A 12,701-nucleotide genomic window follows, 5' to 3' on the forward strand; every position below is an offset into this window, starting at 1 on the left:
TCATGTGAGGATTCCTTAGCGCAAGTTCGGCACATATGGCACCCACTTATAGACCCATACAGCCACTTACACACCCATACACACAAGGACACATACATTCATACAGCCACTCACATAATATATGTTAGAAATAGTATCACTCACTTGTAGTCCAGCTAGTATACTAATTTAGCTTTTGTAGTAGGTTAGCATAATTAGTTCGCACCCATAGGCTCCTAAAAACACACTCACTTGATGATGTCATCAGTGATGTCATTTTAAATGTTGTCAGTGATTTCACTGACCACCATGTCATGAGGGATGTAATATGTGAGGTCATAAGCAGTGCATTGTAGGGATGTAAGTTAAAATTAGCTCAGGTAACTAGTACTGCTGAATTTCCCTGGGCGTGCACAAGTGAAATCTGAGCCTAACTATAACGCACCTGTAATCTTTACTTTTCTGTGAATATATCTATATGTATGTATATTTATATGTGTGTGTGCATGCATGCATGCACACATTTACAAGACTACATATAAAAAGCATTAGTAATGGATTGACATCCATGCCTTTTGTTTATTTGAACATCTACCTCAAATGTAACTATGATTGCTAAATCACAGGTGCACCTTTTAGCCTTGGGGCAAGTGAGATTTCATCACCTCAAAATAAACACAGCCAAATCCAGCCCCACTGTAGCCTGTGCCTGGAGTCTTGAGGGCATATTTACAAGGCCCCTTGCGCCACCACAGCATCACTTTTTTTGACACTCCGGTGGCGCAGTGTGCTGACCCATATTTACTAGGCCACACAAAGCCACCCTTGAATTTTCATTGTCTTCTAAATATGTCATCCCTGTCAATCATTACTCTACGTGAAAGGAGTGTTCCATGGGTGTTGCTCTGGGTGTTCCCACGCAAAATTCTGGAATCAGATGCATTCCCAGATTTACAAGGTTTTATTACACCTGGGATGCATAAGATTCTAATGCCTCGCCAGGCAAGGTGTAAAAGTGGCGCAACAAGGAGAAATATTTTTGTTTCTCCTCGTTTTTTCCTCTTTCTATTTGTGCTGAATTCTGCAGCGCACATAGAAGGAGGAAACACTATTAATGATGAAGACCTCTGATCTCTCACTCAGGATCCTGCTCTCCCCTCACACAGATCCGCTGTAAGTATCCTGCCTACAGCGCAGCCTGGCCGGTGTTCGAGGCCCCGGTGACTAGGTCCTTCCACTGCCGCTCTGTCTCTCGTCTCTCTTCCTGGTGCATTGTACATTTGACTTTCTCTTTTCATTCCTGCCTTTTTCTGCTCATGTTTTTCTTGCCTTTTTCTGCCATGTTTAAATTCCTTTGCCTTTAACCTGTGTTCTTTTTCCCTGTTTTTCCACCTCCTTGCCTTATGCCTTGTCTCATTTCTTGCCGCTGCTGCCGCGATGGCCCCTCCCGCGTTCTCCCGCTCACACCTCCCAGCTGTCCCACACACCCCCCACCCCTACTTAATGGCAGCAGATGCACAGACACGCACAGCGGGTGCTCCAAAGTCAAGCCCGTCTGCGCCCGACCGTTACCAGTGCCAGGGATCCTGATCCTCCGACCGACCAGCGCTACAACTCCTCAGCTCTCTACGCATTCAACACTAGCATAGACAACAACTGCAAGCTTTCTTCACCTATCGACACCCACGGACTCTTCATCTGCCGCCACTTCCATCACTCTTTCTCCCTCGCTGAAACCCAGGACCAACCTCAACCCTCCAGCCACAACTCCACCACACCTGAAACCCTGCAATGCATCCTCCTCAACATCCGCTCCCTCCACCGACACGCTGCATAAATCTGGGACCTCCTCAACATCACCTCCCCCGATGCCTCCTTCCTCACATGGACGAAAGCCGCCTCATGACCAGACATTGCAATCGCCATCCCCAAAGGCTACAAGATCACCCAGAAGGACAACCCCTAGAGGAGGCATGGCAACTGTCCACAAATCCAACCTCCTACTGAGCACCACACCGTCGTGCTCTCAGACCGGATGGAACACCTTCACTTCGGGAACTGGACCAACCTTTCTACCACACTCTGAGGCACTCTCATCTACCGGCCCCTCGGACCTCACGCACTCTATGCCAACTCCATCATCTCCCGTAAGCCATCACCTCCACTGACTACACCTTGTTGAGAGACCTGAACTTCCACCTCAACAACCTCCAAGACCCCAACTCCACCTCCCTCCTGGATAACCTCCACTACATCAGACTCAAACAGATTATACCAAAACCCCCGCACTCAGCAGGATACACCCTTGACCCCATCTTCGCAGCAGAAAAGTCCATAAACCTTCAGCCACACCTCTGAACTGCCAAAGATGGACCACCATTGTATCCACTTCACCTTCAAAACAACCATCACCCGCAAACGTCCAAACCAGCTACGGCACAGAAATCGGAACAAGATCTCCGACGACCAACTCACCACCTCCCTCAACAGCTCCGCTCCCACCACCACAGACAAAGACCCTACCATCGCCACCCGGACCCTGCACAACTGGATCTCCAAATGCACCAACAACATCACCCCCCTCAAGAATAATACCAACACACATGCCAAGACAGCCAGATGGTTCACCACCAAACTCCGAAAATCTAGAAGAACATGCACACGCCTCAAAAAAACATGGAGGAACTCCAAAGTCACAGCAGTCCTTGACAACCTCAAAGTAGCCACTGCCGCCCACCACAAGCTCATCAGATACACAAGGAAGAAAGCACACCAAAACAGAATCTCTGCCCACGCACATAACAGCAAGGAACTGTTCAACTGTTCAACATCATCAAAGAGTTTGCCCAACCCAACAATGTGACGACTGACACCCCCACTCCCAGGACCTCTGCGACAAACTTGTCACCTTCTTCCATCACAAAATCGAGACCATCTATGGCAACTTCGACTACCACCTACATGCGGAACCCACACCCACAATTCCCTACACTTCACAGCCTACACTTCACAGCTGGATCACCATCAAAGACATCCTGTAGACCATAAAGTCTACCCACTCTGGGGCCACCATGGACCACTGCCCACACCGTATCTACCACAGAGGCACGGACCTCATTGCCCCCAAGTTGCAACAAATCAACAACTGCTCCTTTACGACCACCTCTTTCCCCAACTACTGGAAACACGCCGAGATCAACCCTCTCCCGAAAAAACACTTGGCGGACCCCACCAACCTCAAAAAATGCAGACCACTCTCCCTAGTTCCGGACCTGGAGAAAATCATTGAAACAGCCATCAACAGCCAGCTCGCCTTGTACATAGAAGAAAACAACATCCTCGACTCCTCCCAATCTGGCTTCAGGAAAAACCACAGCACCAAGACCACCCTTCTCGCTGTAAAAGACGACATCTGCTCTCTACTTGACAGAGAAGAGACTGTGGCCCTCATCCTCCTGGACCTCTCCGCAGCCTTTGACACAGTCTCTCACCACACCCTAACCCACAGACTTCACAACGCAGGAATCAGGAACAAGGACCTCAACTGGATCTGCTCATTCCTATCTGGCAGAACGCAATGGGTCAAACTTCGGCCTTCCTCTCGGATCCCACACCTACCACCTGGAGAGTCCCCCAAGGATCCTCCATTTGCCACACCTTATTCAACATCTACATGGCCCTCCCTGGCACCCATCGTCAGATCCCAGGGACTCAACATTGTATCCTACGCAGATGACACCCAACTCATCCTCTCACTATCCAACAAACCCAATGTCTCCAAACTCAACTTTAAAGAGGGAATGGAAGCAGTCGCCAGGTAGATGAAGAATAGCTACCTGCATCTAAACACTGACAAGACCGAAGTACTCATCATGGGCCCACAACTGAACACATGGAACGATGCCTGTTGGCCCCCAACCCTTGGGAACCCGCCCACGCCCCATGCACGTAACCTCAGAATCTTCGTAGACTCCAAACTTAACATGAACCGACAAATCAACGCTGTCTCCTCATCCTGCTTCCACACCCTCTGAGTCCTACGAAAGACCTTTAAGTGGATTCCGATTGAATACAGGAAAACATTCACCCACACCCTTGTCAGCAGTAGACTGGACTACAGCAACACACTCAATGCCAGAATCAACAAGAACCTCAACCGCAAATTCCAAAACATCAACAAAACCTTTACCAGACTGGTCCTTAACCTACTGCGCCACTGCCACATCACCCAACACCTGCGGACACTGCACTGGCTCCCCATCAAGAAGAGAATCACCTTCAAGATTCTCACCCACGCCCACAAAGCCCTTCACAACACCAGCCCTGCCTACCTTAAACACCACCTCTCGTTCTACACACCCCAAAGATCCCTCCGCTCAGCACAGCTATCAAGACCAGAACTGGACGATCCTTCTCCTACCTCACGATCAAGGCATGGAACACCCTCTCTCTCCACCTATGACAGATGCCAACACTTCAAAAGTTCATGAAGAACCTCAAGACTTGGCTCTTCAACCAATCGGCTGAACTCATCGGGTGCTGCGCCCCCCTTCCAGCACCTTGAGACCCTCTTGGGTGAGTAGTTGCCCTTAATAAACCCCTGATTGATTGATTGAATTATTGTTTATGTGCAGGAAAGTGTCACTTCCTGCACAAAAACAATCCTCCCTGCAATGAATGCACCCTTGCAACATGGTGCAAGGGTGCTTGTGTAGGTAAAACGGAGGTGGTTATCTTTGGTAATCTCTCACCAGTCTGGTCTGCAGCTTGGTGGCCATCGGCCTTAGGTACACCTCCCTTCCCCACGGTCAAAGTGAGAAACCTAGGTGTTACTTTCGATGACCAGCTTAACTTTATGGCCCATGCAAATAAGGTGGCAGCCAACGCCCATTTCGAACTTAGAACGGTAAGGAAAATTATACCGTATCTACCAGACTCAGCAGCCAAAACGTTAGTCACTACTCTAGTTTTGACATCACTAGATTATTGCAACGGTCTGCTGCTCAATGCTCAGAGCAGAGTTACAAAAAAACTACAGACCGTGCAGAATGCGGCCGCTCGCGTACTGTCAAAAAAAACCAAATTTGCACCTATCTCAGATACTTTGAAAAATTACCATTGGCTGTCCATTCACAACAGGGTGAAATTCAAAGCTCTATGCACAGTCTACAAGACACTACAGGATCAAGGACCTCGTTTCCTTAAAAATCAACTGATTCCCTACAACCCATCGAGAACCCTCCGATCCACCTCACTTAACCAACTAGTGGTTCAACGTAGTCGAACAGCTTCTTGGGGTGATCGCCGCTTCTCAATTGCGGCCCCTAGACTTTGGAACACCCTTCCAAGTCACATAAAAACATGCCCTTCACTTCTTCAGTTCAGAAAAAAACTGAAAACATGGTTATTCAATCAGTAATTCCCATCTCCGTACTTCCTGATCATGGTGAGACAACAATGCATTTTAGCGCCGAGACCCCCACGGGTAATTGTACGCGCTCTATAAATATCATAAATAAATAAATAAATAAATAGGTGCTAGGCAGCCAACTGTGTGCCAGCTCGGGGGAAAGTACAAGGATGTGTCACATTGCTGTAAATACAATGCATCCCTTCACTTTCCTAATGGCTCAGCGAGGCGCTGCATAATTTTCTTGTAAATATGCCCCTTGGTTTAACAGTTCCTCACACCCTGTCAATCTGATTTCACATGCCCACGACCTTCTGAGCCCAAAAGAGGCAGGGTTTTTCAAGTTTTACAACCACTGATTTGCATATTAACTATTTCACTAGAAGTTGGATCACTTAAAGGTGGTCTATTGATGATTTCATCGCAATAAATAACAGTTCATTGTGTGGGAATCAGCTCAGAGAAGAAAAGACCAGATGGATACTTACCCAAAGTGTCATGACATAAAAATTCCAAAATTTTGCATTGTGACATAGAAACACAGCCGCCCTCGCCTACTGTACAAGGACCTCCCGGAAGCTCTTCAGACAGTGGTACAAACAGCTGTGTACAAACTCACACACATCACAGGCTCGATGGCTAGTAGTACAAACAGCTGTGTGCACACTCACACACATTACTGGTTCTACAGGCAGTGGTACCAATGGCTGTGCACACACTCATAGACCTTACAGGCTCTGCAGGTAGTGGTACAATCAGCTGTGCACATACTGACAGACCTTACAGGCTCTACAAGCAGTGGTACACACTGCCGTTAACACACTCACATTGCAGGTTCCTAAAGCAGTGTTATACACTGCCATTCACACACTCACAGACATTACAGGCTCTACAAGCAGTGGTACACACTTCCGTTCACACACTCACAGACATTACAGGCACAACAAGCAGTAGTACACACTGCCGTTCACACACTGACAGACATTACAGGCTCAACATGCAGTGGTACACACTGCCGTTTGCACACTCACAGACATTACAGGCTCTACACGCAGTAGTACATACTGTGGTTCACACACTCACAAGCATTACAGGTTCTACATGCAGTTGTACACACTGCCGTTCGCACACTCACCGACATTACAGGATCTACAAGCAGTAGTACACACTGCCGTTCACACACTCAAAGACCTTACAGGCTCTACAAGCAGTGGTACACACTGCCATCCACACACCCACAGACCTTACAGGCTCTACAAGAAGTGGTACACACTGCCGTTCACACACTCACAAACATTAGAGGCTCTACAAGCAATGGTACACACTGCCATTCACACACTCACAAACATTACAGGCTCTACAAGCAGTGGTACAAATAGGAAACAACCTTTACAACGCAGTCATCACATCGTACTAAATTTACATCGCGGTCATTATGTCACAACATCCTTTACAATGCATGTCACTACAATGCAGCCATTACATTGCATGCCCCTCCAGCGCATGTCACTCAACGCAGGCATTACATCGCTTGTCATTACACCGCATACCATTACAACACAAAGTACCTCTTCGCTATCCAACACTTACCCTACTGTTGCCCCCCCCTGGAGTTAGAATAGTAATGTTTACCCCTACACTATCCAACACTTACCCTACTGTTCCACCCGCTGGAGTTAGAATAGTAATGTTTACCCCTACACTATCCAACACTTGCCCTATTGTTGCACCCTGTGGAGTTAGAATAGTTGTGTTTACCCCTACACTATCCAACACTTACCCTACTGTTGCACCCCCTGGAGTTAGAATAGTAATGTGTACCCCTACACTATCCAACACTTACGCTACTGTTGCACCCTCTGGAGTTAGAATAGTAATGTTTACCCCTGCACTATCCAACACTTACCCTACTGTTGCACTCACTGGAGTTAGAATAGTCATTTTTACCCTACACTATCCAACACTTACCCTACTGTTCCGCCCCCTGGAGTTAGAATAGTAATGTTTACCCCTACACTATCCAGCACTTACCCTATTGTTGCACCCTGTGGAGTTAGAATAGTTATGTTTACCCCTACACTATCCAACACTTACCCTACTGTTGCACCCCCTGGAGTTAGAAAAACATTTTGTACCCCTACACTATCCATTCCATTCCATTCCAAAAGCTTTATTTTGGTTTGATATAACCATAAAAGCACAACATATAAAAACAATACATATTCCAATATAATCAATCTTCATGTTTCTTATTAAAATCAGAAGTACAATGCCTCACAATCTATTTGCTTTAAAATACATCAATACTACAAAATGTCAGAAATGGGGAAAAAAGTTTAAAATTTATAAAAATGTTATATTAAATCTAAAAGGAATAAGAGAACATAAAAAAGATTATGTGATTACACAAATTCATTCCTGAATTCAATTAGTACAGAAAGACTGCATAATTTAACTAATCAGTTTCTTTTGCAATTGCCACATTAAGAACAGGAACGTTGCAGCTACAGTGACTATCACAGGACTAGTGTCAGTTCTCAAAATCCTGTAGAAAGCGCGGTAATTTCTAATGCCCAGATTTTTACATAACTAAATAACCCACTTCCTCCGAATTACAGTATACGTTGGGCAGAAAAGTAAAACGTGAAGAGGAGATTCCTCCTCCTTTCTGCAACCGGGACATGGGCGATGGGGTCCTACCGTCCACCTATCAGTTAAAGCATATAAAGGGAGTGTCCCATATCTAAATTGTAAAAATATCTTCTTGGCTAGAGTGGGTTGTATAACATCTAGCTCGGTCAAGAAGCAATAATGGGGCTTAAATTCAAGGAACTCATAGGTTAGGCTTCGAGTTTTGGCAGCATCAAGAACTTTAATAAGGTTGTGATCCTTTATTATTAGAGCAAATGTTTTCTTCGAAGTAACCGAGCTGGAGTCCACGGGGTTTGTTCAGAGGTTCTCCAGCCCGATCGCAGTCAAAGAATGCCTAACCAATGATAGCCAGGGAAAATTGTTAGCACCTAAGGATCCCAAAACTACCTTAAGTTCATTTTTGAAGCTCGTCAGCTCCGGCGTACTCCAAAGTCTCCTCCAATACAGCAAAGGCTGTGACGCTATAACATCTGAAATGGGACGTAAATTTAAGTCCAACCTTAGCGGCACGAGCGGCGTGTTAATTGGGAGGGACATAATTTGCCTAATAAACTTGTTTTCTGTACAAGTTAGGTCGTTTGATGTTGTATGACCACAGAGTTCCGCCCCATAGAGGGACGAAGACCTTGCCTGAACACTAAAAATTTCAAGGGGGGCACTTATTATTTTTTCAAAACATTTTTTTTGTACTTTTAAAATGCCCCCTGCTGCTTGCATTAATTTTAACTTTGCCTTTACTTTTTGGGGAGCCCACCCCATTTTGTGGTTCAGCGTTAGACCTAGATACTCAAAAGTATGAACCCTATCTAATGGTTTGCCCTCCATCGTAAGGTGGGGGCAATTACTGGAATTTACATTACAAGCCATATACTTTGTTTGTCAAAGTTTGCCACCAAATTCCTTTTTTTGCAGAAAATACTAAACTGGTTTAACACCCGCTGCATGCCCATTGGCGATTTTGAAAGCAACAGGGTGTCGCCTGCAAACATGAGGCAGGAAATCTTTGGGAGGCCAACTTGGGGGAGTCAATATCTTAATTAGCCAAGATTTCATTGATTAGCCCATTAAGAAAAAGAGAAAAAAGGGTTGGCGCAAGGACGCAACGCTGGCGCACACCATTTTCGACAGGAAACGGGCCCGTCAGTTGTCCATCCTTACCGTAGCGAACTCTGGCATATGTCCCTTCGTGCAGGAGTCTTAGTTGGTAGCTTAGATATGGTGGCACTCCCATTGACAGCAATAAATTCCAAAGCTGATTGCGATCCACCATATCAAATGCGGTCTTCAAGTCCACAAAAGTCAGATAAAGGCTACCTCCATCCAATACAACGTGTTTCCAATGCAGGACCTGTAACCTGAAAAGTTGGTCGATTGTTGAAATTTTAGCCCTGAAACCCGCTTGTAGCAGGGTCAGGATGCTATTTTCATCTATCCAGGCCTGCAAACGTTGCAGTAGAATCCAAGCAAAGATTTTCTGACTCACGTCAATAAGGCTGATAGGCCTATAATTGGACGTTTCAAGCGGCGAGCCCTTTTTATATAAGGGGATTATCTCCGCTCCCGTCCAAGTGGGTGGTAATGGTGAACCCTGCAAGATATCATTAAATAATAATAACAGATAGGGTGCCCACATGGTCTGTTCATCTTTGAACAGATCACCTGGGATCCGGTCTAGGCCTGGCGCTTTATTATGCTGTAGACTTTTTAATGCCGATTGAAATTCCATTAATGTACAGGGGGGCGTATCCCGAGTGAAATCGGTAGTGGGAAAAGTACACTAAGGTTCACCATTCTCAAATTGGGGAATAGAATAAAGCTCTTTAAAGTTGAGTGCCCATAATTCTTCAGGAATATTTGAATTGATCACAGTATTACCCTCTGGTTTCCCATTATGGACAAGATTCCAGAAGGTCCTTGGATCTTTTTTGATGAGCGCGGCCCTAATGGCTTGCAATTGTTCGATTTCCCATTCTGATTTTGCGTTATGTATAATTGTCTTATAAGCCTGCCGAGCTTCAATAACGCATGCCTTTTCACCTTGCTTAAGGGCTTTAAGAAGTTCACTCTTGGCGACCCTACATCCTCTAGTAAACCAGGAGTTTCCATCCCCCGCTATTTTTGATTAGGGGTGCCTACTTTATAGAGGGAGTCCTTCAGGATTGCAACTAAATCCGTGTGGATTCCGCCCATATCAACACCCACATCGTTAGCAGTGGAGTTACCAAGGATGGAGTCTACCCTTACAAATAGGGGAAGTATACGCTGATATAGGGAGGCCATATTATCACATGACTGCTTGCATGTTGCCCAACAGACGCGCCTCCCACCTTGCACTACCCTCAGTTCATCATTTGTGGCTATCACATCATCGTGATCCGCGTCCATCAACTGGAGGTCCAGTACGATCGTCAGGGAATCATGATCACCCTCCGTGCGTCATGTTATATTAAAGTCTAGAATTTTTTCCCAAAGTTCCAGACTGCCCAGGAAATAATCAATCACAGAGGCGTGACCCATTCCCCTGTAAGTTGGTTGCCATGGGGAATCCCCACTAATCGCCCATTGCATGCTCTTATAGAAAATGAGTAAGAAAGTGAAGTTAGTTGGAGTACCAGGGGTGTCCACCCTTTAGCACAGTACATACACAGGGGGAGAATTGACCATAATTCGTCTTCTTCTGGTGTAATAACAGGGACGCCACTTAGAGGCTCGAAGTGACAATTAAAATCACCTCCGATCATCAGGGTGGTGTCCCCTGGGAATGATTCCAATAGGGTAGTCAGATCCTCAAGGGTCTGGGATGTTCCACCATGTCGTACAGGCCGCGAATAAATATTAATTAGTACAAATTTGGGTAGTTTCTTATGAGTCATAAGAATACAAGTTAGATCGGGCTGGTTGTATTAATACTTTTTGCCCTGAATCGGAGGTGTATACCCACCCAAATGCAAAACCCGCCTGATGTTCTCCCTTTCGGACCCTTGCTGGCATGTTCCGCAAAAGAAATATACCCCATTCGATGCAGTGGAGTCTGAGCCCAAGTTTCCTGAAATAAACAGATCCCGTAGAGATCTACACTATCCAACACTTACCTTAAATGTAAAGTAATGGTATTTGTTGTAATGGTATGCGTTGTAAAGGTATAATGTGATGTAATGGAATGCTTTGTAAATGAAGTTTTAAAACATTTGTTGGAATGGCATGCAATGTAAATGTATGTGTTGCAAGGGATGTTGTGGCGTAAAAACTGCGTTGTAAAGGTATGTGTTGTAAATGTATGTGTTGTAACGTCATACATTCGGTACAAACAGCTGTGCACACACACAAATATCACAGGCTCTTTGGGCAGTGGTACAAACAGAAGTGTACATGCTGACAGACCTTACAGGCTCTACAAGCAGTGGTACACACTGCTGTTCACACACTCACAGAACTTACAGGCTCTACCAGCAGTGGTACACACTGCTGTTTACACACTCACAGACCTTATAGGCTCTACAACCAGTGGTATGCACAGCTGTTCACACACTCACAGACCTTACGGGCTCTACAAGCAGTGGTATGCACAGCTGTTCACACACTCACAGACCTTACGGGCTCTACAAGCAGTGGTATGCACAGCTGTTCACACACTCACAGACCTTACGGGCTCTACAACCAGTGGTATGCACAGCTGTGCACACACTCATAGACATTACAGGCTCTACAAGCAGTGGTATGCACTGCTGTGCACACACTCACAGACATTACAGGCAGAACAAGCAGTGGTACACACTGCCGTTCACACACTCACATTACAGGCTCTACAGGTGGTAGAAACATCTGTGCACACACACAAAAATCACAGGCTCTTCGGGCAGTGGTAAAAAACAGCCATGAATGAGACAATACAGGCTCTACAGGCAGAGGAATGAACAGCTGTGCACACACTGTCAGGTTCAGGCAATAATGCAGCTGGATGTCCCAACAGTGCAAGTCTGAGAACAGATCCGTGTGGCTGCAGTGGGCACCAGAGGGATACTGTCGTGGGCAGTGGGGGCTTGAGACCTTGAAAAGTGGTGGACGCAATCTTTGGCTCAAATTCCAGTGAGCGAGCCTGACTTCTCAGTGGGTTCAGGAGAGGGACTCGCCCAGTCCCACACACACTCACTGCCACTCACCCTCATTCCTTCTCACTTATTTAGTCTCATTTATTCTCACTCAGCCCCATTCATTCTCATTCCCTCAATGAATCTCACTCCGACTTACTTATCATTCAGTCTCACTCAGTCTCCCTTGTTACCACTTAGTTCCACGCATTCTGACTCACTCAGTCTCGCTCATTTTCTCACTCACTCAGCCTGTGACTCACTCAGACTCACTCAATACATCAAAAATCTAAGTTCCAAATGGAACACAAGCCGCAATCTCTAAAGGCTCTGAACTCGCTTCAGCCCAATCTGCCTAATCAGATCTTCCTTAATGCGCTCATAGACAATCTGGTCTGGACATACATTCTCTTAATGACGACTGTCCCTTCGAATGGCATGCACCCCATTAAGGCAGCTGCCTTAGACACCTCATTTAAGGCCTGCACCTTACAAGCGAGGTCAAAGCTCACACGCCATCCAAAATATTCTGACCATTCGCATACACAAGCACAAGATCTTTTGGAACCTCG

The sequence above is a fragment of the Lissotriton vulgaris genome, unplaced genomic scaffold, assembly GCF_964263255.1.
Source record: "Lissotriton vulgaris unplaced genomic scaffold, aLisVul1.2 SCAFFOLD_1646, whole genome shotgun sequence".
Taxonomy (NCBI): domain Eukaryota; kingdom Metazoa; phylum Chordata; class Amphibia; order Caudata; family Salamandridae; genus Lissotriton; species Lissotriton vulgaris.